This window comes from Acinonyx jubatus, chromosome D2 (genome assembly GCF_027475565.1).
Source record: "Acinonyx jubatus isolate Ajub_Pintada_27869175 chromosome D2, VMU_Ajub_asm_v1.0, whole genome shotgun sequence".
NCBI classification, from domain to species: Eukaryota; Metazoa; Chordata; class Mammalia; order Carnivora; family Felidae; genus Acinonyx; species Acinonyx jubatus.
This window is the reverse complement of record NC_069393.1, coordinates 34,154,148-34,182,130: the sequence shown is the minus strand read 5'-3', so window position 1 is coordinate 34,182,130 and position 27,983 is coordinate 34,154,148. Positions and strand designations below refer to the sequence as shown.

At 38.8% G+C, this 27,983-nt stretch overlaps 1 protein-coding gene and 1 long non-coding RNA gene across 7 annotated transcripts in view; one reads left to right on the top strand and one right to left on the bottom strand.

Annotated features, from left to right (window-relative positions):
* Positions 1-27,983, bottom strand: part of KAT6B (lysine acetyltransferase 6B) — a 205,176-nt gene that overhangs the window by 138,314 nt on the left and 38,879 nt on the right. The window lies entirely within an intron of this gene.
* LOC128312725 (uncharacterized) lies at positions 57-27,652 on the top strand. Its single transcript, XR_008292409.1, has 3 exons — positions 57-570; positions 668-742; positions 27,546-27,652. It is a non-coding gene; the product is annotated as an uncharacterized LOC128312725 (long non-coding RNA).

The following is a 27,983-nucleotide window of genomic DNA, read 5'->3' as shown; positions in this document are numbered from 1 at the left end:
ACTGTATCCCTGACCTGGCAAAAACAAACCCCAGAGCATTGGGTAACTCTGCTGACTCGATCCTGACAGGCCCAGCCGCCAAGACACAGTCCACGTGACACAAGTCCCCTGTCCCAGGGAGCAGAGGGGAAAAGGAGGGCTCTTCTCCTTCTACATCTGCACCATAAGATCAGATCAATAATTCCTCTGTGTCCAGCTCACCACTGTTTACACAGTCTCCCTTTCTTAATCTATAACCTACTGCTCCAGCCTGTCTGAGCTTCACCCTTCAGGCCCTCACAACTCACCCAACTGCCAGAAAGAGGGCCCAGGACAGTTGGGTTCCGAGTTCCCTGACTCCAAGCAGTGTTCAGTGAGCTCTGGTTAGTGGCTCAGTAGGAAGCACAGGGTTGTAGATGGGTCATAGACTGGTGGGAACATACACTTCTCTGCTTTAAGTTCATGATTTATTTAGCTAAAAACACAGAGCATGTAAGGTGGCTGTTCAGTAGCAGTAGATGCAACCTGTTTTTCTGTGGCTTTTCCTTCGCCCTTGGGTTTCCAACTAAGAGCACAGCAAAGTGAACTCAGGTAGGGTCTTGCCAGTTGGGAGGGGGAAAAAAACTGGATTCTTACTGTGACTTTTAAAAATCTGGCTTGTCTAACAATCTCTGTATTTCTGTTTAAGGGAATATTTACCTCCATTAGACACTCTTGGTTGTTGAGCCAAACTCAGCATTATCAAGAATTCCTCCTCACCTAGGTAAGGGGCGCATGGGTGGGGAAGGGTCCATGTCCAATGTCCCTTCCTCCAGCATTCCAGAGTCCTGGGAAAGTCCATCTCCCAGAAGTGGGGAAGACCCGAAGGGCCTGCTCAAACACATCTGGAACTCAGCAGGACTTCTTGCACACCTGAAGAAATCCCAATCCTACCTCAACCCTCTCTCAACCAAAATTAATCTTGTATGTCAGGGTTGATATGAAACTCTATATTCCCAGATATAAACAGTTCCTCTTCGTACTGTTATGGACCCAGTCCTCCTGTAAAGCACTGAGGACAAATCCTGATGATAATGCCCGACGAGGCATTCTGTGCTCAAGGATAGAGCTCACCCTTTGGCCTATCAAAGTCTCTCGGAAACTCAAATAGAAAGCTCCTTGAGGGGACCACCTAAGTTCTACTCACCTCTGACCTCCACAGTTAGTATGATTCTTTATACACAGGAAATATTTTCTAAATATTTGTTCAATTAATTATACTGGAATTATTTTTGGAATGAGTATTTACCTTCTTAAAAAAGTTCACTTCTAATATATTTAAGTCTGATAAACTCACATCTTCATTAAAGAAGTCTTTCCCTATGGCTAAGAGCAATACTATCCATTATCAATTTCAAATTTAATCTGCCTCAACTTCCCAACCAAAAATAAGGAAACTTGAAAGCCCAGGATGCCATTATACTAAATGGACATTTTCTACATGCTCTAGATCTGTGCTATCTAATATGGTAACCACTAACCATGTGTGACTAAATTCTAATTTTATTTTTTAGTGTTTATTTATTTTGAGAGAGAGAGAGAGAGAGAGAGAGAGATAGCAGGAAAAGGGGCAGAGAGAGACTCTGAAGCAGGCTCTGCCCTGTCAGCACAGAGCCCAACACAGGGCTCGATCTCACAACTGTGAGATCATGACCTGAGTGGAAATCAAGAGCCAGAAACTTAACTGACTGAGCCACCCAGGCACCCCTTAAATTCTAATTTTAAAGAAAATTTGAAATTTAATTCCTCAGTCTCACTAGCCACATTTTAAGTGCCCAACAGCCACATGTGGCTATCTTGTTGAACAGTGTAGACATTGAAGATTTCCGTCATTCTTTTGATCAGCTCTGCTCTAGATGCATCATAAATCTTGGAAACCTAAAGAACTCTTAGCTTGAAGCCAGTATCAGATCATCAAAGTGCCATAATTAAATTTAAAAATACACTGCTCCTTTAATTAAAACAACAGAAGGAAACACTCTCACTGATGAGTAGAGCTTTTATAATAATAGATTTGTCTCATCACAATGAAAAATTTAAACGCAGCAAAATTCTCATCTATCTCTGTTGCCAAAATTAATATGCTATATAGAGGGTAACGCATACTTGGAGTCACATGAGTCCTTTCTTTGGACAGATAACATTTCTAGTTAATGGTCATTTAAGGGGCTAATTTGTATATAACCCTTAATGTCCTAGGTTGAGTAGAGGGTGTAACATCTAGGAAATTTTCAACCCAGGGATTTCAAAATGTATGCATACAAACCCAAAACATCCAAGTCCTCTAAGAACTCAAAATCTGAAGCTAGGAGCAAGGTTGCCATGAGTATGTTAAGAAACTGTGAATGAAAACAAAGCCTCTACCTGGGGCATCCCCCATCCCACTCCTCAGTAAATGCCAACATTCCTTAAAAGATAAAACACACATATAGGGAGTAAAAGAAAAAGGATCTATTTCTTTTGTAGACTTCTAGGACATTAAGACTTTCAAGTTAAAAGTCCCAGGCAGCAAAGTTACGCCACACTGCAATGAAAAAGTTTCTCCCCCAGAGTGAGGCAATGAGAGGGATAATAAGTGCACAATGAAAAATAAATCAAAACCCAGGTGGATAACGATGTACAGAAGGGGAAGCCTGGGGGTAAAAACCAAGATAACTTATCCAGGAGTGTCAAGGTATAAAACAGTGCATTAGGAGTCTGAATTTTACACATGTTTCTAAGTATTTGTGTGTTCTCATTGGGTTGTCCATGACACTGTCTAATAAACTGAGCTTTAATTGGCCAGGGTCATTCGCTAGTTCTCACAGAGATGTGCTCTACCTTAAGGACAACTCTAGCAAGTCACAAACAACTCCAATTTGTTTTCAGCTCAGGTTTATGCTGGATCCTAAGGCCTATGACATCCTACTAATGTAAAGGTCAAAGGAAATATATGCCTCAAATACTGCCAGAAGGGCAGCTAGAGTTATTAGCGGTGACCAACAATTGGGAGCTTAGTGATGTCATCCCTTTCATCCCTTCCTTTCCCCTTCATACTACCTCATAGTCCTCAAACAGTGATCATCCTTTTCTACCTGACTCCAATGTCCTTGAACTGCTATTTATCATCATGGAATCAAACTGTATTTTCTCCTCTGGGAACACACATGTCATGTGACAAGACAGGAAATCCTTAGACCATGATGCGTACAACCATATTAGACTCATGTACTGACCTTGAATTTACTGGAAAATTTTAAGTGGTAAAAATTTCACCAAGGTAAGAGAGGAACAAATGAGAAATATTTTTCCCTTCCACTTTACACATTCACTATTTCAATTCTGTCACCAATTGTTTGTAATCTTTTTATAAACTCTCAGGAACTCAAGAGAAAACAGTTCGTGAGTCACTCTCCCAATAGCATATAAATTATGAGAAATATATTACCATATGCACACTATCATTCATTGAAAATTTTATTTAGCTGTTTGTAATAAAAACCCATATGATCATCAAAAGTATATTTTAAGCATGTTACAGATTCTAGTACAGATTTCTTAAAATTCAAAAGAAAGTATGCAGACAAAAAAAAGTACTAATATATCAACCTTCAAGAGGTTTCAAGGTTTACAATATTAAAAAACAAAATGTTAAAAGGCTTAAAATACTAAAAACAAAATGTTTTAACTAGAATTTATCAGATTTACTAAAAAATTTCTTTACTAAGACATTAGAGAAGAAATTAACTTTTTAAACAAAGACAGGTTTTTAAAGTAAGCAATCTTACAAAATGTTTATCTAACAGAATCCAGGCATACTGCTACAGCATCTCTATTGACATACCTAAAAAACCACAAATTACTACGAAATAGGTCTGTAAACATGTGGCCCACGTAGAAAAGGTCTTTAACAAAGAAAGAATTCTTTCTAAATTACGTCAGGACTCACGGGGTGGAACAACAACTGGTTACAGACGCATAGCATTAGTCACATACTAAGTAATACCTCACTAATAAGAGAATATGTCTAAATAGCACACTTTCCCCCCCCACAACCCCCACAAAACTTTATCATCAGAGGCTAGAATTAAGAGGTACAGGGACGAGTTCCAAGATATCAGATAAGAGGATGTCTACAGAATGAAATTGTCGTTAAATATTAACTGAAAGTCAAACATGCAAGAAAATATAAAATATGCATCACACAGTTTTATAATGAAGTGAAGGAAAAGAGGCAGTGAGCCAGATTCCTATTTCTCCTAGTAAGAGGAGAAATAAGAGGAATCTGTTCAAACAGGGAAGGGAGGAGAGCAGAGGAAATCTTGAAGAAGGGGCAGGGCTCCGGTTCTAAATGAAGTGAAGAGGAGGAGGATCCGGATTCCTGCAGCCGGCAGATACATCCATCCAGACCAGATCTCAGCTTCAGGCAGAGGGGTAGAGGAGGGGGAAAAAAGGTTCTTTCTGATCCTATTCTCCCAACCATGTCACCCACCAAGGGTCTACATTAAGACTGCTTTTTTCTTTCTTTTTTTTTTTAATATTTATTTTTGAGAGCGAGAGGCAGAGTGCAAGCAGGAGAGGGGCAGAGAGAGAGGGAGAACAGAATCCGAAGCAGGCTCCAGGCTCTGAGCTGTCAGGATAGAGCCCGATGTGGGACTCGAACCCACGAACCATGAGATCATGACCTGAGCCGAAGTCAGATGCTTAACTGAGTGAGCCACCCATGTGCCCCATTAAGACTGCTTTCAAGGTCAACCTCAGCAGAAAGCTCAGTGTCAGGAGACCCTCTGATGTCTAATACTCCACCCCTACATGTGTGCTAGCTAGTGCATGCCTGTAACAGAGTTTCACACATACACCCTGCCTGAGATAACATACAATTCTTTTTGGTATAATCTGTCAATTACTAAAAAATATTACAGAATTAATCCCAGGCTGCTGTGATCAGAGCCCCGCTAGAGTTGGGCAACATTGCAGCTCTAAGATACCTGGTCAAAATCTCACATGCATTAGGCAGCTCCACGAAGTTCTTCTTCCAATATGCTCCACTGATTCAATATCACTTATTTCTCATTGTGAATTATTTTTAATAGTTTAGTCATTATTTTGTATAATTTATAATTAAGTTACTATCCTATGTTATTAAATTTTAATTAAATTATTAAGCTGCTTTTCAGTCTTTGTAAGCCTAGTCAAGGTGGCTCCATCCTCAAGAGATGATACATTTGCCAAAGAGAATATGAAAGGACTAGGGTAACAATCATCCTGGTTTTCCTAGGACTGTCCAGGTTATAGCACACAAAGTCCTGCATTCCAGGAAATCTCAGTCCCAGGCAAACCAGGACACTGGTCATCCTAGATAAGACCCAGACATGGGTAACTGTAAGATAATGTTGCCCTAAGAAGAGCAGCTACTGTGTAGACTGATACAAACAAACCCATTCCCACCACCTTCTCCTTTGCATTTCTAACCAAGAAGACTGGAAAGCTAACTTCTTGACCTCCGTGACTACCTGCACTACGGATAGCCATGTGACTCAGCTCAGGTTAATGGAATATAAGCAGAAGCCCCTGGTGGGAAAAGGGTTCCCTCATTTCCTGATAAGAAGGAAAAGCCTCACCAAGAGAAATCTTTTGCTGTTACCCTTGGCCCATTCCCTCTGTTTCCTGCTAGAATAGAGAAGTGATGCCTAGACACGAAATTACTTCTAAGAACATGAGGAAAACCTCTATGCTAAAGATGGTGAAGGGGAGACATGCACGGGCCCTGGGTCTGGATGACACTGTGGCAGTACAGGCAGCTGGCTGTGCCAGCCTCGGAGTTACTCCCCACGACTGCTGCAAGAGACAAAGAACTCCCACATGTTCAATCTCCACTGAAGCTCTCCATTATTTGAGGTGGGCATATCCCTAACTTACATTATCTGTGAGACTTCTTAAGAGGCAGCTACCTCTTAAGAGGTCTGGCTATTCCAGACCTAAAGATAGTCATGGAAAAGAACTTAAAAGAGCAAACTGTTCTCTCTCTCTCTCTTTTTTTTTTTTTTTACAGCAGGTATGTATATTTTACCAAGGAGGTTTAAAAAAAAAAAGAGCTCAGGGATGAATAAGGCTTGGGCCAGACATGGGTTAGGGGTGTTTGCTGGGTATACAGCTGGGTCATTTTTAAAAAGCTGAAATGTGAATAGTTTGTTTTCCATGGTCATGAAATAGGTGTGAATGTCAAGTCTACAACCTCAAACTGGCCTCTTCAAAGTGTCAGCCAGTTTTCTTAGATATGTTCCAATTTGAACCAACAAATGCTTTTTCTTTTAAAGCTTCAAAAGATACTAATCTTTCCACTTGGCAGATAATCTTTCCACTATGGCTCCAAGATAAAGTGAAAGACCCAAAGTCACGTAGTTTGAAGGTGGAGGAGCCAGTATCCAAATCCAGTATCAGCCGGAAGACTGCCCCTGCCTCTGCCCCAGGGCTATGGGGAATGGACTAGGATGTCCTAAAACGTGCAACATCTGCCTAAATAAGGAGAGGGTAATTCGAGGCTACACAGTGGCACATGCATCTTTATCATGGTTTCTTTTAAAAAAATATTTTTCAAACAAGTTTGATTTTATTATAAAGAGGCTTTACTCTTAAAGACTTAAAAATTTATATGTATTAGATAATCAGGTATCTTGTGGATAAAAGTGAAACTTCTTAATGTTAATTATTTTATTTTTAAAATATTTATTTTATTTTATTTAGAGAGAGAATGTGAACAGGGGAGGGGCAGAGAGAAAGGGAGACAGAGAATCCCAGGCAGGCTCTATGCTGATAGCACACAGCCCCACGCAGGACTCAAACTCGAGTTGTGAGATCATGACCTGAGCTGAAACCAAGAGACAGACACTTAACCGACAGAGCCACCTAGGTGCCCCCAAAAGGTAACCTTTCTGTTAATATATTTACTAATATAGGGGCGCCTCGGTGGCTCAGTCGGTTGGGTGTCCAACTTTGGCTCAGGTCATAATCTCACAGTTTGTGGGTTTGAGCCCCATGTCGGGGTCTGTGGAGACAGATCAGAGCCTGGAACCTGCTTCAGATTCTGTGTCTTCCTGTCTCTCCACTCTCTCTCTCAAAAATAAATAAACATTTAAAAATTAAAAAAAAAGATACTAATATAGAGGGCTAGCTGCTTGGTGGCTAGTTAGCTCAGTTAGGTAGGATGTGGCAGGAACACCAACATCGTGGGCTCGATCCCCAGAATAAGCCAAGAGGGAGCAGTTTTTGTATTTAAAAAAAAAAAAGATATTTACTCATACAATTATTACTTAAAGGAAACAAAATGAAAAGTAAAACTGCTCAGAATATACAGTAATAATGAACAGGCCCACTTCCTAGGCTAATCCTTGAAGGTCTGTATTCCCTGTTCTCTCCTCTGCAACCATCATCCTTCACAGACTCCTGGCTCTCAGAGCACACAACTTAGATTAGAAATGTCTCTGCATTTTGATTCATCCTCTCAACCCACACAGATGCTGTTCTTACCTCACTTAGCATCTCAATCCATGCTTCTAATCTTTGCACCCCACAATCAATGTTCCGCTCTTCCACCTGTGTTGTACCTAAAATATAAATCCTTCCTCCTCTGCCTTAAAAGCCTATTTACAGGGGTGCCTGGGTGGCTCAGTCGGTTAAGTCTCCGTCCAACTTGGGCTCAGGTCATGATCTCATGGTTAGTGAATTCCAGCCCCACATAGGAATCCGGTGCTGACAGAGCCTGGAGCCCACTTTAGACACTGTGTCTCCCTCTCTCTCTCTGCCCTTCCCCTGCTCATACTCTGTGTGTGTCTCTCTCTCAAAAATAAATAAACAAACAAAAAAAAAATTTTAAGTCTATTTACAAATTAAGGTCCAATTTTTTTTTTCTTTTTGCTGGACACAACTCTACCATCTTTTCACAGCTTCATTTTCCAACACACTTCCCTGAGCCATACACTGTGTTTGGCCATCTGCTACTTAGCACTGGTCATAGATACGGGTCTGATCACACCTCCAAAACTCCAAAACTCGGCTTGCTATTCCCTCTGCCTAGAACGCCCTCCCCATTTCTGGGCTATCTGGTACACTGTGATACTAACTTGCAACCTAAAAGTTCCTCCCTCTGGGGAAAGTCTTCCCCAACAAAACAAAATTCTTTTTCTGCTCTCAAGGTAATTTGTTCCCTACAAGCCCAGGCACTCAAGACACAACATTAGCATGAGTTGTATGGTTAGTTACTGATACACCTTACTAGACCCTGTTGACCACTATGTACTATATCCATATTAGGTACTCAGCGAATATGAAATATCTGATGAGTCACTTATCTGATGAGTTAAGTGAACCCCACTAATCCTGGAGTTTCTTAAGGTAAAGAGTGGTGTCTTACTCATTTCTATATTCCTAGTACAGGCAAATCTGAGATGCCCAATAAATGCTAAACTTATTATCATCAAAGTGCCTTACAAAAATGTTTCCACCGGGGCACCTGGCTGGCTTAGTCAGTAGAGCATGGGACTCTTCATTTAAGGGTATGAGTTGAGCTCCATGTTGGGTGTGGGGCCTAGTTAAAATTAAAAACAAAAAACATGGGCACCTGAGTGGTTCACTTAGTTTAGTGTCCAACTTTGGCTCAGGTTATGATCTCGTGGCCTCTACGTGGCCTCTACGAGCTGTCAGGCTCTCTACTGACAGCTCAGAGCCTGGAGCCTGCTTCAGATCCTATGTCTCCCTCTCTCTCGCTCTCTCTCTGCCCCTCCCCCGCTCATGTTCGGTTCATGCTCTCTCTCTCAAAAAATAAATATTAAAAAGTCTTAAACACACACACACACACACACACACACACACACACACACACACACACACACACAAAAGGCATCTCCATTTAGTTATGATGTAATGCCACCCCTTTCTGTGAATTGAGAAATAGTATCATTCAAGAAAATTTCAATACATGTATTTCTGACTTGTCTGAAATTTTTCTTTTAATATAAACAGTATGCATGCATTATTTTTACAATCAGGTGTTTCCCTTTGGGGGAAGAGGAGAGAGGAGTGGGAAGAAAGACTGTCAACGGTATTATTCATTGTTGACTACATAGGATTAGAATCCAAAATAAATTGTCCTTAAATTCAGAAAAAGCAGGGAAAAAATTCTTTCTTCTCAAACTTCTATGCTTCCCTATCTGACAGTGAAAATCTTAAAAACCCCAACTTTCTCCTTGGCTTCTAGGATATTTAGAACTAAATTATTCATCCTAGACACAGGGTTGATCTTGTTCTTTCATCTTAATTATTTTTGATGCTCTGAAAAACAGATTATTATATAAAAAATATTTTAATGACCTAAATGACCTAAAATCATTTTGGGATGCAGGAATAGTATAACTACATGTAATAGATGAAATTAGACTGAATCATTTAATGCAGCTCAATCAAAACTGTAGTAAAACCTTGAAAAAAAATTAGTCCTCTCCGAAATCTTGGCAAAATCATCCCCCCTTTTCTAAATTATTTCAATACATTTTAATAAGCTTTTTCATTTCAGTTGAGATCTTTAAACCATTATTATTTAAGCATCACTTAAAATGTTCCTTTGTAGGGGTGCCTGGGTAATTCAGTCGGTAAAGCATCCAACTCCTGATTTTAGCTCAGGTCATAATCTTGTGGTTCATGAGATGGAGCCCCATGCTGACAGTGCGGAGCCTGCTTGGGATTCTCTCTCTCCACCCCTCCCCAGTTCATGCACGTGCACTCTCTCTCTCAAAATAAAAAACATAAATAAGTAAATAAATAAAATCTTCCTTTGTAAAGTATTAGGCTGCTCATATTGACACACGAAACCTCAGCATTATTCTGTTCCCAGAAACCCTTGTGGTTGGCTTAATTCTGCCTTGGAATAAAAAAGGTCTACTTAAATTGAGAAATAATTATTTATGGTAACTACAAATGCAATAACTCCTCAAAATAAAACTCTGCCTTGGTACTTAAAGATGCCTAAGAAATAGTACTACAAAAATAAATAAATAAATAAATAAATAAATAAATAAATAAATAAATAAAGATTAGCTTTTAATAAAACAAGTCTTTGTGTGAAAAAAACTAATGCCAGTCACGAAGAAAGAACACTTCTATGTATCTTCCACATTCCCTACATAACAGAGCAGACATGCTCCTAAGAAGTTGAAGCTTATTTTTCTACTGCTGTAGTAGAAACATGGGAGATACATTTACATTTTCAGGGCAATGTTGACATGAAGTTGCAAGTGTAAATATTTGTTCCCTTTTGGTTTATAAATTTCACTATGATAAAATTCTGTATATAGAACCACTAATTAAAAAGGAATCTATTTGCCTAGTAGGGTGCTTGAGGTTGTATGTTTATTCGAGATGAATAAAATGGTACACACTAGTAAGGAATGGGAATTAGAATTTTGAACTTTATTGGTTTAACAAGTTCCTCCTGGGAAGGAAAACAAAGTTCATTTGTCAATTCTAAGAAGCTCCTTCAGATGATAATTTGTGTGAAGATGTAGCAGTATAGTAAAAATTAGTATCTCCTCCTGACCTTGAAAGGAAGGTTGAGATGTTATGAAAAAACAGCAAATTAAATATTTTAGAAAAAAAAAAGACAATTTTCCATTACTTTGATTTTTAGGGTCACTTGATATCACCATTTAATGGCACTCTAGTAACAAGGCCCCTCATTGCTCAAGACTGCTTTAATGTGCAACTCAGGGAACCAGCTAAACAAAATTGATTATCACATAACACATTCAGATGAAAAGCCAACACTACTACTCTCTTTCTTCTTTACTAATCTGGAATCTAGACCTTAAGCCCAAATTGATTTCTTATAATAAGCACCACTGCCACAAACAACTCACAGTTATTAAGTTCTTACTATGTGCCAGAGACTGTTTGAAGCACTCTGTGTGTATTAACTAATTTAGTTTACCAAACAGCTCTATGAAATGAGTACTATTATCACCAATGTATTAAATAAAACATTTTAGAAGTTTAAAGCAAATATATCTCACACAGAGGATTAAGTTCTCAAGATAAGTAACTTCCCTTACTGCTATTAAGTCCAGGGCTCAAAAGTGGGGAGTCAATGCTACATAAATTGGTAGTAAGTCCGCCCCTCTCCTCTAAGCTCCTACATGGCTTTCCTCCTTTGTCACTGATGCTCCTTTCTCTTACCTGTCCTAGGAATCTGGCCTCAGACCTCTGCTCTTCCGATCTACATCCTTGCCCAGATAAGCTTATCAGCCCTTTTCCAGCTATACACTCATGGGTCTCAAACTTGTATCTCTAGTTCAGACCTCCTACCCAAGATCCTGACTATCAAACTGACCACCGTGGGTCTCTATCTGGATGTCCAACAGGCCTCTCAACTTCATGGCCAGATACAGAACTACAGATTTCTTTGGCTCCCAAGTCACATTTCTGCATCAGCTTCCAGCCTTCCCTACCAGTAAACAGCATCATTATCCACCCAGATGCATCCTCCCTCTACATCCTACATCCAATTCATTATTAAGTCCTGTTGGTTTTATCTTCAAAAAATATATTAAATCTGATCTCCTCTCCTTCCACTCTGCCTGGATCCCCACACTACAGTTTCAAGGGCCATCTTTCTGTCCCTCTGACACCCTTAGCTTGTCTTCAACTCATGGCTTTTGCCACAGCTACTGCTTCTGCTTGCGACACTCTTCCCTGAGGCAAAGCTGCATCTTCAGTTTCACCCAGGTCTGAACTCAAACATCACCTTCCCAGACCAGTCCTACTGGATCTTTGGAGCACCTATCACTTAATACTGAAGGAATCTTATGTTTGTACTTGGTAACACATTTAATGTAAGCTGCTTGAGAGTCATGTCTGTCCTCCTCACTCCTACTGCCTAGAACAATGCCTGGCACAAAGCAAGCACTTTAAGACTGAAAGTAGGGGATGACTATGAAGTCAACTAAGAAAACACTGACTTATAGCCCATCAATCATTAAAGAAATAAACAACACAAGACAGCCAACAGTAGCCACCCAAGTGAGTTTGTCTTTTGCTTTCTTACTCCCATGGGAACTGCAAGATTTCTGTTTACAACAATCCTCTGCATGGCTTTCCGACTTTTGATTGTAATTCAAAGTAAAAAATATGTTTTATATCATGACCTAGTATATACCTATTTAACTGAAACAGAAGTTCCATGAGACATTATTTACCCTTTCTACATGGGTAAGTACATGCTATTTATTCAGTTTGTTTGTTTGTTTGTTTGATGATAGTAGCCCTTTATTTCACTGATTACACAACAATCTAATGGGAGAGAATTCAGTTTGAAGAGCACTAATCCCATGCCTGCATTTTGGTTTTCTGGGTAAAGAAAGTAAATTTTCTGAAAGAAAGAAAGGAAGGAAGGAAGGAAGGAAGGAAGGAAGGAAGGAAGGAAAGAAAGAAAGAAAGAAAGAAAGAAAGAAAGAAAGAAAGAAAGAAAGAAAGAAAGAAAGAAAGAAAAGGAAAGGAAAGGAAAAGAAAAGAAAAGAAAAGAAAAGAAAAGAAAAGAAAAGAAAAGAAAAGAAAAGAAAAAGAGAAAGCAAGAAGAGGGAGGGAGGGAGGGAAGAAGGGAGGAAGAAAGGGAGAAAGAAAATAAATTTTCTGCCTATATGTGCTAACTTCGAATTAGTCACTTCACCTCCCTGGGCCTCCCCTCACCTGTGAAATAAATTCCTGTGGTAACTACCCATAGAGGGGCTGGCCTGAGTAAGGCAGACTGGGAGTGAACGCACTTTAGGAAGGGTAAGATTCTACTGGAATTCAGTCCATAACTATCAAGGAGCCCCAGGGAACAACTTCTACCTCCTGCTTGTCCCCTTGGCCACCACATCCAATCCATTAACAAGCTGTCTGTTCCATCTCCAAAACATATTTCCTGATCTGTCCCCCTCTCTCCCTCTCCAGTTACACCCCAGTGTTGCAGCCATCATCCCAACAGCCTCCTGCGAGCCTGCCTGCCTCTTTCCCCTCCATAACTTCTTCCATACCTCAGCCTCAGTGACCTTTAAAGTTTTATTTTGAAAATTTTTCAACTCTACAGTAAAGTTACAAGAATATTACAATAAACACACATATCCTCTTAACAATTTGCCATCTCTGATCCCTCTTTTTTTATTGAACAATTTGAGAATAAGCTGTAAAGATCACAACCCTTCACCCCTCTTAAGAACAAGGACATTCTCCTCATAAAGACATTGGATTATCAAATTCAGGACACTTAACATTGATATAATACTGTTATCTAATATTTGATGTATAGTCAAATTCTGCCATTTGTCTTAATAACATCCTTGGAAGCCAAAAAAAAAAAAAAAAAAAAAAAAAAATCCAGTCCAGGGACACACATTTCATTTAATTACCATGTCTCTCAGTGATGTTAAAAACACAAATCGGACTATATTGTTCCCCAGCTTTAAACTCTGCTGCCCTTCTCTGGGTCTCTCTGCTATAGCCACATGAGATGCCTTTTTCTTCCTCAAACACAAGCACTGAAGCCTTCCCTCCTTAAGCTCTCCCCACAGGTGACCCCTTCTCATCCTTTCATCTCTCCTCAGGAACTTTCCAGAGCATGATGTCTACAGCCTCACTCCTTGGTATTTCTCTCTCACTTTTCTCTTGATTTCTTTCATGTCACTTACAGTCTATAATTACCTTGTTGGTTTATTTGTTTATCATCAACTGTCCAAGGAAAATCTAAATTCCATGAAAGCAGGGTGAGAACTCTGAGAACAATGCTTGGCTCAGAGTATGCACTCAATAAATATTTTTGAATGACTAAATGAAAGAATTAATAAATAAACTGCTAAAAAACCAAAGTGGTCATTTCAATGACATCCCTGGGTGAGACTGCACACTGATAGATACAAGTCAATAAGACCCCTTCTCTTCCACAGGAAGGACAGTAGATAGTATATAGTCACAACTGGGAGGGATTCAACATTAACAATCGCCCTAAGGTGAGCACTGTGAAGGTTACCAAGGTGAATAAGACCAAGATGGATTAGGGGCACCTGGTTGGCTCAGTTGGTTGAGCATCTGACTTCAGCTCAGGACATGACCCCACGGTTCATGAGTTCGAGCCCTGCCTGCATCAGGTTGCTGCTGTCACAGCACAGAGCCCACTTTGGATCCTCTGTCCCCCCCCCCCCCCCCTGCCCCGCTCACACTCGCACATCCTCTGTCTCAAAAATAAACAAACATAAAAAAAAAAAAAAAAAAAAAGCCCAAGAACACACACCAGAACCAGGTGGTTTATAGTGCTGGAAAGATACACATCCTCAGCCTGAAAGGGAAGCCTGCAGTGGTATAAAAAAATTATAATAATTAAAAAAAAAAAAAAAAAAAAGGACTGGTTTTGGAGTCAGAAGATGGGGTCTGACTCCTGTATGTGTGACCTTACCTCTCTGGGCCTCAATTTCCTCATGTTTAGTGAGGATAATGTCTATTCCTTAGCCCATCTGAGAGAACAGGGAAGCAAGAGAGTGAGTGCAGGCCCTTTAAACCTAAAAGGAAAATAGGCTCCTGAACAGAAATGAGGAGGACGTAAATTATGGCACACAACTGGGCAACTGTAAATTATCCTTTATTAAAATTTGTTTATGGGGGGGAGGAGAAAAGGGGGGAGAGGCAGAGAGAGACCACAGAGCGGATGATAAAAATAAGGTTAAGACATATTCTCTATCCTCAGAAATACCATTTGACAAGTAAAACATCCATTCATGATAAAAACCCTCAACAAAGTAGGTTTAGAAGGAACATACTTCAACATAATAAAGGCCATATATGAAAAACTCACAGCTAACATCATCCTTAATGGGGAAAAACTGAGACCTTTTCCCTTAAGGTCAAGAATAAGACAAGAATGTCTACTCTCAACACATTTATTCAACAGAGCACTGGAAATTCTAGCCCCAGCAATCAGACGATGAAAAGAAATACAAGGCACCCAAACCAGTAAGGAAGAAGTAAAACTTCCTCTATTTACAGATACCATGATACAGAAAACCCAAAAGACTCCATCAAAAAACTGCTAGAGCCGATAAACAAATTCAATAAAGTCACAGGACACAAAATCAATCTACAGAAATCTGCTGCATTTCTCTCTACCAATAATGAAGCAGTGGAAAGAAAAATTAACAAAACAATCCCATTTACAACTGCACAAAAATAATAAGATACCTAGGAATAAATCTAACCAAATGGGTATAAGACTTATACTCTGAAAACTATAAAACACTATGAAAGAAATTGAAGACAACACAAATGGAAACACATCCCATGCTATGGACTGGAAGAACAAATATGGTTAAAATGTCCATACTAACCAAAGCAAAATGTAAATTTATTGCAATCCCTATCAAAATACCAACAGTATTTTTTCACAAAACTAGAACAAAAAAAATCCTAAAATTTGTATGGAACTACAAAAGACCCCAAATAGCCAAAGCCAAATGATTAAAGATCTAAATGTGAGACCTAAAACCATAAAAATCCTAGAAGAGAGTATAGGCAGTACCTGCTCTGACACTGGCCATAGCAACTTTTTTCTAGATAGGTCCCCTGAGACAAGGGAAATAAACACAAAATTACACTGGAACTACATCAAAATAAAAAGGTTCTGCACATTGAAGGAAACAATCAACAAAACTAAAAGGCAGCTTGCTAAATGGGAGAAGATATTTACAAATGACATATTTGATAAAGAGTATCCAAAACATATGAAGAACTGATACACCTCAACACCCAAAAACCAAATAATCCAATTAAAAAAAAAAATGGGCAGAAGACATGAACAGACATTTCTCCAAAAAAGACACATGAATGGCCAGCAGACACATGAAAAGATGCTCATCATCACTTATCAAGGAATGCAAATCAAAGCTACAGTGAGATTATCACCTCACACCTGTCAGAACAGCTAAAATAAAAAACTCAAGAAACAAAAAGTGTTGGCAAGGATGTGGAGAAAAAGGAACCTTCTTGCACTGTTGGTGGGAATGCAAATTGGTATAGCCACTATGGAAAACAGTATGGAGGTTCCTCAAAAAGTTAAAAATAGAACTACCCTATCACCCAGCAATCACACTACTGGGTATTTATCCAAAGAATACAAAAACACTATTTCAAAGGAATGTATGCACCCTTATGTTCACAGCAGCATTATTACAATAGGCAAGATATGGAAGCAGCCCAAGTGTCCAGGGACTGATAAATAAAGAAGTGGTGTGTATACACGCACGCACACACACACACACACACACACACAGAATATTATTTATCTGTAAAAAGAATGATATCTTGCCATTTGCAACAACATGGATGGAGCTGGAGAATATAATTCTAAGTGAAATAAGTCAGAGCAGGACACATACCACATAATTTCACTTATATGTGGAATTTCAGAAACAAAACAAATGAGCAAAGGAGGAAAAAAGAGAGAGATGAAGAAACCAAGAAACAGACTCTTAACTACAGAAAACAAATTGCTGGTTACCAGAGGAGGGGGTGGTGAAATAAGTGATAGGGATTAAGGAGTGCCACTTGTTACGATGAGCACCAGGTAATTAAAATAAAACTTAAAAAAATTTTAATTTAAATTTTAAAAACGACATAGTCTCCATCTCTATTGCCCATAATGTCAAGGCCCACAGAACTGAGGAGTTATAGGTAGTACCAATGAGACAGACAAACAGTAACGCTACAATAGTTCAGAGGAGAAATTACTAGAGGTGAGGAGGCTGTCAAAGAAGAAGTGAACAAGTTCTCACAACAGGAAAAAAAAATTCCGTAACTACATACGGTAACAAATGTTAACCAGACTTGCTGGGGTGACCATTTCACAATATACACAAATATCGCACCATTATGTTGTACTCCTGAAACTAATATAATGTTGTATGTCAATTACACCTCTGTTAAAAGAAAAAAAGCAGCAGAAGAAGCAAAAAGGCTGCTAGAATGTTATGGCCGTGTAACATGTGGCCACATGAGGGGTGTATCTCTGCTAATTAATACTAGTGGTAGTTTTCTTCTAGTGCTGCTGGTTCTAGTCTCGGCCTGACGCGCACATCCATGCACCGACACTGCCAGTACAGGAGGCACATCTAACTTCCAGTTGAATGTGCAGCACAAGTTCTGGAGTATGTGGTTACTTAGCAAACACTCTGCTACATGGATCATGACATAGGACAGTACAAAGGAGAGAGGAAGGGCTGTGGAAGAATCCACAGGAACATGAGAAGGATGAGCTTACAGAAGAAACAAGCAGGCTCTGGCAGCAGAGGATACATGGACAAAGCCTGAAGAATTAAAGAGAAGGGTGTTTGAGATGAACTCTTGTTTCCATTTGCTTTCCAATGACTCAAAGGCTGATCTTCACCCCTAAATTCAAAACCAGTTTTTAGAATGTCAGACATTAAAAATGACTTTTGGGGGTGCCTGGGTGGCTCAGCCAGTTAAGCCTCTGACTCCTGGTATCGGCTCAGGTCATGATCTAACGTTTCATGGGTTTGGGCTCTGCACTGACAGCGTGAAGCCTCCTTCGGATTCTCCCTCTCTCTGCCCCTCCCCCACTCATGCTATCTCCATCTCAAAATAAATAAACTTAAAAAAAAAAAGACTTTTGTTTCTATTTGACTCTATTTTTTTTTCCATCTGCAGATATCTACAGATTATCCTAGTAAGATTGTTACAGTATCAGGCAGTTGGCTTTCTTACACACCTGAAGTATCTGATTTATTTTAGACCTTCCTAATAATCACTGTATATCCCACAGGGTTAGGTATAATACAATCTCTTCTTTCAACCAAATTCAAGTCTCAAATAGTTATAAATCCTAATGTCTTTTATACTACAAACATTCATATTGTTTAATTTGCTTCATTAGCTCATAAAAGTGTTTCACAGGAGAAAAGAAGCAACTAAAATAATCTCTTTCAATAGACAATTTAAAGTTCAAACAAGTAAAATGAAAATGAAGAGATAAAATGGATCTATTTGAAATTAGCAGGTATCTGATTGGGAGACTCACTGGTCATCATTAAATAGATTCTTGACTTCCCTCATCCTAGATCAAGATACAGAGTAGCCCAAATGAGCAGCTTTCAAGTGTAAAATGCAAACCAAAGTCTGAAATTCCAATTAACTAACCTGCCCTTAGGACTTTCCATTTCAATCTCACATTTAAAATGTCTATATGTTGGGGTGCCTGGGTGGCTCAGTTGGTTAAGCGTCCGACTTCAGCTCAGGTCATGATCTCAAGGTTTGTGAGTTGGAGCCCAGCATCAGGCTCCCTACTGTCAGCACAAAGCCTGCTTCAGATCTTCTGTTCCCCTCTCTCTCTGTCCCTCCCCCACTCCTGCTCTCTCTCTCTCTCTCAAAAATAAATAAAACATTTAAAAAACAAAACAAAACAAAACAAAACAAATAAAATAAAATAAAATAAAATGTCTTTATGTTACCTTTAACGCATGATCAGAAAACATGATTCACATTCACTCATTCAACAGAGGTGAGCAAAGAAGTAAGGTCTCTGTGTTTGTGAAGCTTTCCCAACTGGAGGGGACAACTGAAGTTAAAAAGTAACCAGACCAATAAATATATAGACTATAAGAAGGGCTAATAAGAAAAAGTATAGGGCATTTCATTGGAATTACTAAATGGACTTCATTTAGATGGGAAGTTCAAAGAGTTCTGGAAAAGCCTTTTTAAAGAATTACTTTTAGAATGGAAAATATTTGGGGCACCTGGGTGGCTCAACTGGTTGAGTATCCAACTCTTGATTTCAGTTTGGATCATGATCCCAGGGTCACGGGCTAAGTGTACAGTCTGCTTAAGATTCTTTCTCTTTCTCTCTCTCTCTCTCTCTCTCCCCCGCTCTGCTCCCACTCGCACTCCTGGGGCACCCAGCTAGATCAACTGGTAGAGCAGGTGACTCTTGATCTTGGGGTTGTGAGCTCAAGCCCCCCAACGGAGGTAGAGTTTACTCAAAAAAAAAAAAAAAAAAAAAAAAAAGAAGAAGAAGAAGAAGAAGCCACCTGAAACAGTTTGCAGACATTGAGATAGAATCCATATAAAAATATGGTAGATTTTAGGGGCGCCTGTGTGGCTCAGTCGGTTGAGCGTCCAACTCACTCACAGTCTGTGAGTTTGAGCCCCGCGTCGGGCTCTGTGCTGACAGCTCAGAGCCTGGAGCCTGCTTTGGATCCTGTGTCTCCCTCTCTCTCTGCCCCTCCCCTGCTCATGCTCTGTCTCTCTCTCTGTCAAAAATAAATAAACATTTAGAAAAAAATTTTAAATATGGTAGATTTTCACAGCTAGAATTTGCCAAGAAACGGCACCACTGAAGCATGTTTTAATTTCCAGAATATTTGTGAAGATAATCTTAAAAAACAATTCCACTAGTCTATCACGCATCTTCAAACGTAGACTCTGCCATTAAATTAGAACGCTTCTAACATCAAATGTTGGGATAAGATATTTTCTTCCACTTAAAACATTAGGTCAAAAAAATTCTGAAGCATTCAGCCAAACACTCAAAAAACTATTGCTTTAATCACTTAGTTAATTGAGCAAAAAGCAAAAACGTTTTTGTTCAATCATTTCCATCAGAACAGAAAACAGTGTCAAAAGAGAAGAAGGCTTTCACTATTGCTTTGTTGAATACCTGGATTAGACTGACCACCCTTTAAGATAGTCTTTGTGTGCTTCAAAACTCAAACCAAGCCACACAGAGCAGCTGCTCACTGACCAACTGGTCTACAGAATTCAATGAACGACAAAAGGTTACCTTAATTCAATAAGATAATCAGCACACATTTCATTTACCCACCACCCAGAGTCTAACCATCTGCAAGGCGGCAGAGCCAAATGCCTATAAAACAACTGGCAGCGTGCAGACATGTCCTTGTGTCCCTCATGTCAATGAAATTTCTCTCTTAGCAACAGCTAAAAAGAAGCTGAACTTTCAGAAAATCAAGATATCATGATCCAACAACTTGTTAGTAAGTTATTTTGAGTGCCACTGAGATTTCCAGGCCAGATGGGTAATATGTTTTATTCAATTGAGTCTCGTACTGGGATAACAAAATGTGAGGCAGACTCGATCTGGATCCTTTCATTGTTCAAGAGGCAAAGCAACCTAGTGGCTTCCAAATAACAGCAGGAACAATATAGCAGGAAAGAAAAGAAAGAAAAAAAAAAAAAAAACAAAACCTCAGCAAAACCTCAACCACAAGAGCAACATCAGAGCAAAAAACCAGCGACAATTTAGACTGCGAAATCTGACATCTGCCTTAGGCCAGGATACCATTCAGCTCTACATGCATCTGTAGTGATCAAAACTACCAAATAATAAAGATGGCAATTCAACATAGAAGAGCATTATAAGCAGAATTCAGTACAGAAGTTTATTTTCTTTCTAACACTTACATCAATGGAGTCAGTGTTTCCCAAGTATGGTGACGCTTTGAGGTGACCTGAATCACACAAAATCATAAAGCTATTCCCTTTCTAATTTTCTTTCATATTCTCTCATTAAGTCAAGGAGAAAGTTTCAGTTTGGTGCTAATATGTCTTTAACACCTCTGTAATGTTTGCTAGTGTTCCTTTGAGAGAGCAAGCCTCAGGCTCAGAGTCCTGGCAGATAAAAAGATCCAGCCACATTTTAATAAAACTTTGAAAGTAACTTTTACGGTTACCTTCTATTTATGACAACGGATGCTTGTTTTCCACTTATGGTAATAATAAAATTTCCTTTTTCAGCAGATCTATTAAAGAAAGTGAGGTGATTTAATTTTTAATTAGTATTCTAATTACATTTCTTTTTCCAAGTTTACATTTTTAAAAAATTTCAAGCCTACAGAAAAACTAAAGTAGTACACTCAACGCTTATATTCCCTTCACCAAGAGTCACCAATTAACATTTTTGCCTCATATTTTTATCTACACCTGTATCTATACTTATACACACGTATTTACACACACACACTTTTGTTATAATTGTTGTTGAACCATTTAAAAGCAAGTTGCAGCAGCATAACACTTCACCATTAATATTTCAGAAAGCGCATCCTAACTTACAAGGACGTGATCATAGAGAACCAAATGCCATTAGCACATGAAGCACATTAACATTAATGTCTTTTTTTTTTTTTTAGGATTTTATTTTTAAGTAATCTCTACACCTAATGTGGGGCTCAAACTTACAAACTCGAGATCAAGAGTCACATGCCCTACTGACTGAGCCAGCCAGGAGCCCCATTAATGCTTTAATTTCCTCTAATATCTGATTCAAATTCAAATTATCTAATTATCCCCCAATATCTGGTCCAGAAACCAAAGTTACTCATGGCATTTGGTTTGTTATAGCTCTCTTAGTGGGGTAATCTAAAAGAAAACACTAAGAAAATCATTAATACAGACAATATATAAAACTGGCAAAAATTGTGAAGGAGGCACATTTTACTTCAAAAACAATGAATTGAGTAATGGCTGGAGGGGAATGAGGGGGAAAATAATGTAAATAATTAATAAAGAAGAAAAAAAAGACCTCTGCTATTAAACTAAACTTATATTTATAGCACACAAAGCTATGAAGGAAAATATTTAAGACCTTCTCTTTTTTAGAGGATCTTGAACAAAGACAAAAGTCAAAAGATCACTGTCAGGTCATACAGTTACGTGCCAAAATGCGTTTCATTAGAAACTCCAGAGCTGATACGTGTTCAAAATAACTAACTCGTCTCTTCTATTGAACACTGTGCTACGTGCTTAAACACATTATCTCATCAAATCCTAATTGATGGTCCCATGAAGAATATTTTTTTATTCCTATGTTACAGATAAGATGACTGAAATTCAGGGAGTTTGTATGGGCCATTGTTTTCTTTCTAGCATTAGAACTTTCCCAAGAAGAATGCACTCATACTATTGTAATTTAAAAAAAAAAAAAACCTTTTTAAGATTTTATTTATAAGTAATCTCTACACCCAACTCACAACCCCAAGATCAAGAGTCACATGCTCTATTGCCAGCCAGGTGCCCCTCATACATTTCTTATGCATCTTAAAAAAAAAAATTCAAAATAACAAAAAAACACCAGAGTATGGATCTATTTTTTGTTATACACACACACAAAATATTTATTTACAACTGCTTTAAAAGGGCTTCGGAAAAAATTTTTAAAAAGTGGGGGTGCACCTGGGTGGCTCAGTAGGTTAAGTGTCTGGCTTTGGCTCAGGTCATGATCTTGCAGTTCATGAGTTGGAGCCCAGCATCAGGCTCTGTGCTGACACCTCAGAGTCTGAAGCCTACTTTGAATCCTGCCTCTGTTGCTCTCTGCCCCCTCCCCCACTCATGCTCTGTCTCTCTCTCTCTCTCTCTCTCTCTCTCTCTCAAAAATAAATGACCACTGGGGCGCCTGGGTGGCTCAGTCGGTTAAGCCGCTGACTTCGGCTCAGGTCATGATCTCGCGGTCCGTGAGTTCGAGTCCCACGTCGGGCTCTGTGCTGACAGCTCAGAGCCTGGAGCCTGTTTCAGATTCTGTGTCTCCCTCTCTCTGACCCTCCCCCATTCATGCTCTGTCTCTCTCTGTCTCAAAGATAAATAAACGTTAAAAAAATTAAAAAAAAAAAATAAATGACCACTAAAAAAATTTTAAGAGAACTATCTCCGAAGCAATTAAAAAAATTTTTTTTAATTCACAAAAGGAGGCTTGGAAGAATACATACAAATCACTAATTGTGGCTGTCTTTGGAAAGCTGTTTTAGGGGAAGAACATGCAGGGCTCTCTCCCCGTCCTTCTCTGCCCCTCTCGTGCGCGCGCAAACACACACACACACACACACACACACACACACACACACACCCACAATCTGGTCCCCTAATATAAGCATAACAAAAGGATTGGCAATAGGGAATAAGCTTACTAATAAGAACATTTCTTTACTAAACAGACATGCTTATAAAATGTTGGGGGTATATTTACTAAGACTGAAATTTAAAAAATGTTTTTAATGTTTATTTATTTTTGAGAGAGAGAAAGAGTGTAAGCAGGGGAAGGGCAGAGAGAGAGGGAGACACAGAATCCGAAGCTGTCAGCACAGAGCACGATGTGGGGCTCAAACTTACAAACTGTGAGATCATGACCTGAGCCAAAGTTGGACACTCAACCGACTGAGCCACCCGGGCGTCCCAAGACTGAAATTTTAAAATATGCCAGGAAAATGTACTATTCAAAGCACTTGTCACTCATTAAACTAAGAATATACCGTGAACATGTGGGATGTTAAATATTAAGAAACTGGTTAGTATAATTAATGATATTAAAGATTAAAAGAGAAGAGGGGCCTGGGTGGCTCAGTTGGTTAAGCATCTTGACTTCAGCTCAGGTCATGATCTTGCAGTTTCTGGGTTCAAGCCCTGTGCCGGGCCCTGTGCTGACAGCTCAGAGCCTGAAGCCTGCTTCAGATTCTGTGTCTCCCCCCTTTCTGCCTATCCCCTACTCACAGTCTGTGTCTCTCTGTCTCTCAATAATAAATAAACATCAAAAAAATAATAATAATTTTTAAAAAAGATTAAAGGAGAAAAATCATCTCCACAAATCCTGAAAAGACATTTAATAAAATTTAAAATCCACACCTGATAAAACCTCATTAACATAATAAGTACATAAACCAGCATCAAGTTTTAGGGGACATATTGAAGTATTACCCCCAAAACATATTCACTATCACTAGTATTCATTAACATCATGGAAAAAGTCATACCATGCAAACAGTAACCAAAGAAAAGTGAATTGGCTACATTAATAACAGAAAAAAGACAAGATAAAAGTCCTTACTAGAAGAAAAAAAGGACATTGTATAATGATGAAAGGGTCAATAAATCAAAAATATAGCAATAACAAATATATATGCACCTGACAACACGCCTCAAAATAGGTTAAGAAAAAATGACAGTATTGAAAACACAGACAATCTAACAATTATTGACTCTTGAATATTATACTTTAAATAACAGAATAATCAAACATAAGATCAACAAAGAAACAGAAGTCTTGAACAGCACTACAAATCAACTAGATCTAATAGACATCTATAGATGTCTCCAACCAGCAACAGCAGAGTATACCTTCTTAAGTGCACATGGAACATTTTTCAGGATACAACATAGGTTAAGCCATAAAGCAAGCCTCAATAAATTAAAAAGGGTTGAAATCACACAAACTACATTCTCTGACCACAATGGAATGAAATTAGAAACCAGTTTAAAAAAAAAAAAAAAAAGGTAAGTTTAGGAAATTTACAGCCCAGTGTAAACCTTTGAACAATGGTAAATGAGGATGAGGTGGCTGGAAAAGTCAGGCGGCAGGGTAGGGGCCAGAGTCTGATAAGCAACAGCTCAAGGCGTGCCCAAAAAGAAACCCACTCTCTTCCAACTGTGTCAGATTTAATACAGCAAGGATCTCTGACAAACGCATTTACATCATTAAAGCCAACAGCTAATCAGCTAAAATAAATTGGAACACTCAGTTTCACAAAATGATGACAGGAAGTTAGTGAAACACAGGCTGGCTGACACAGCTAAGACCCTCTGGAGTCCTGCACAATTTAAGGGGCAAGTGATTTCAAGGAATCTATGTATTCCAGCAATCCTTGGAAATGGGAATACTGCACCAAGGAGGCCAATTGCATTTTGCTCCCCCACCTCCTCCCCTACATTCCAAAGTAAAACTGGAGACAGACAGCACCACAGGTTAAATGAGGTTAAGTGAAATAAAAGTTGGAAAGTTAATTTAATTAAAATTTTCAAAGGCAAAAAGTGAAACTGTTTAAGAGAGATCTAGATTTCTGATTGATATAAAGTTGCTACATAATTTCCTAAAGGCATCATAAATTAGTGGGGAAAGTAAGAATTGTAATAGATTCTACTGAAACAATCAATTTGCTATTAAAGCAAGCAAACAAAAAGCAGATCCTTACACCATTTACCAAAATAAAAATTATAGATGATTTTAATGACTTAAGTATGACACCACTAAAAACAACAAAAAACTAGAAGGAAATATTAGTAAATGACTTCTCTGAATTCAGGATGGGGAAGACTATTCTAAAAATAACCAATAAAAATCACAAAAATTGATAATAGTATATAGTATATTCCACGGCTCCAATAGAATACTATTTGCATACTCATAAAAATCTCATAAAAATATAAACACGGAATACAAATAATGACCTAGGCAAAAATGAAGGCTTAACACTGAGATGAAAGGCAATGGGAAGGGAATATGCATATAAGAGAACTTTATCCTTATTTTCCCTCGTCAAGAGGTCAATAGAAAATGGCTAACGTTGAAATTCAAGAAACAGCATTATAAGAATGTTATTTAAAAACACAGAACTCTAACTTCCAGAAGAAATGACTAAATGTGGCATAAAGAGTTGAAGATGGGGGGGAAAAGTGTTGAAGACAGTTGCCTCTGGGGTACAGGATGAAGGATGAGGAGAGAGTCACACTACAGTTATTGAACAATGACCATTAAACATAAAACATGTTCAAGTTATTCATAATCAAAGAACTGCAAAGGAAACTAACAGGAATCCACTCTTCCCTCTACCACATTAGCAAGATAAAAAGGGCTAGGAAGCAAGTAGACGCCTAAGGCCTCTCATGCTCAGCTTACTTTTTGACAATATGTTCCGAAAGCCTTAGAAAAAGAATTCATGTTTATGCCCCAGTATATGTTCTTCAATAATCTATCCTATGGGAAATAATTACCTATGTATATGCAAATTTTTAGTAGCAGTATTATCTGTAATAGCAAAACAGTTAGGAACGTCCTAAATGTTGAAACACAGGGGCACCTGGGTGGCTCAGTCAGTTCAGCGCTGACTTTGGCCCAGGTCATAATCTGAGTTCATGAGTTCGAGCCCCTCGTCAGGCTCTGTGTTGACAGCTCAGAGCCTGGAGCCTGCTTCGGATCCTGTGTCTCCCCCTCTCTCTCTCTCTCTGCCCCTCCCACTCGCGCTCTGTATCTCTCTCTCTGTCAAAAATAAAATAAAAAACATTTTAAAAAATGTTAAAACACAAAGACATAGGAAACACTACCAGCCATTTAAAGTCACACTGTGAGGCACTTGCTTGGCTCAGTCAGTTAAGCAACCAACTCTTGATTTCAGCTCACGTATACTTTGTGAGATTCAGCAGGCTCTGGGTTCCATTGTTACTATGGGGCTCTGTGCTGTGCGGGACCTGCTTGGGATTCTCTCTTTCTCCGTCCCCTGCTCGCACTCTCTTCTCTCAAAATAAATAAATAAATTTACGAAAAAAAAAGTCACACTGCAAAGAATAAGGAATATGGGGAAAGGCTCACAACAGATTTTAAATGTAGAAAGGAACATATAAATATATATAGTTAATATATTCCTCTTTTTATTTAAATATAACAAATATATACATGTAGGGAAAAAAAGAATGGAAGAAAAAACAGTTTTTATCAGTAATTACCTTTGGAATAAATTTGCAGTCATGGTGCATCATCCCTTGAACCTTTCTGTATTTTTCAAAGTTTTGTACAATGAGCATGTATTCCTCTAAAAACATATGCTTTTTCTGATTTTTAAATAACAAGAAGTAGGGAAACAACAACACAGAAATGTGGATTTTAGCCACTCATGGCCTGTGTGACTAGAGCAAGTGTCCAGTAGGAAAGGAGATCTTCTTTAGAAGATGATAAGGACATCAATTTACACTTTTCCCTCAAGAGCAGAAGGGCCACTGCCCCTTCCACACCCTGGACCCTGCTCAGGTGCCCTTTCTAGCACGGCCCAAGAAAAGCTCACTACCTCGCTATCTGAGGGCTAGGCAGTTGGAGCAAACTATCCCTACTCAGTCTGGGCTATTATTATCTCCATTTGTCAGCTGAGGAAACTGAGACAGACTCGACTTGGGCAATGGAAAAAGTCAGGATTTGAACTAAGCATTCTGGCTCCAGAGCCTCCTTCTTTAGAATCATCTCTAAGATCCCTTTCAGGAGGAACAAGGGCCTTGTCCAATTAACACATCTAGACTATTTCCTCAACCACCTGAGTAGACTCTATTGCACATCTATAAAAGAAAGTTAGCCTTGGGCAGTGATTCCCAAACTTCTGCTGCACACTGACATTACCCAGCTTTTCAAGAACTTCTAATGTCTAGCTCCCACCCTCATCACTGATCTCTCTGGTCTGTTTCCTCATCTGTAAAATTCCGTTAATAACAGTACTTATTTCTCAGAGTCCATAGAATAGTATTTTGTATATAATAAATATTTAGAACTTTGCCTGGTCCATAGTAAGCAGTATGAGTTTAATATTAACATCTTCTTATGTACTCTATATAGAGCCTTCAAATCTAGTATGAACTGTTTATTATGCACACTTTACAAGGTATATGTTTTAACCATATTCTTTTGTTTCTGTTGTATATCACAGACAAAATGGGGAAATGCAAGAGTCAAAAACACAAATAATGAATTTCAGGAGAGTCAAGGCATTTCTTGCAAGATACATGGCGATGTTCTTCTATGTCAGATTAAAATAGGACCTAAAAAGCACTGGTCTCAGTGATACCTATTTATTTCACACAATTTGCACCTGATCAATGCTCTGCGAACTGCCTGCAGGATTGTGTTCATACCCCAGTAAGATTTATTGCTAACCAACATGCCATGCTAAATTGAAATCAAGATATTACACAATTTTCCAATAAAGAGGTAATTATATAAGTTGGTATAAATGCTTTGTGAGGATGTAATTGTTGGCATCTTGTTATATTTCAATAGCTGGTGGAAAATGAGATAAGTTGGAAGGTTTACAGAGGGTCAGAGCTCATTAGATGAGAAGATCATCTTTTTTTTCAGCTCTAGAAAG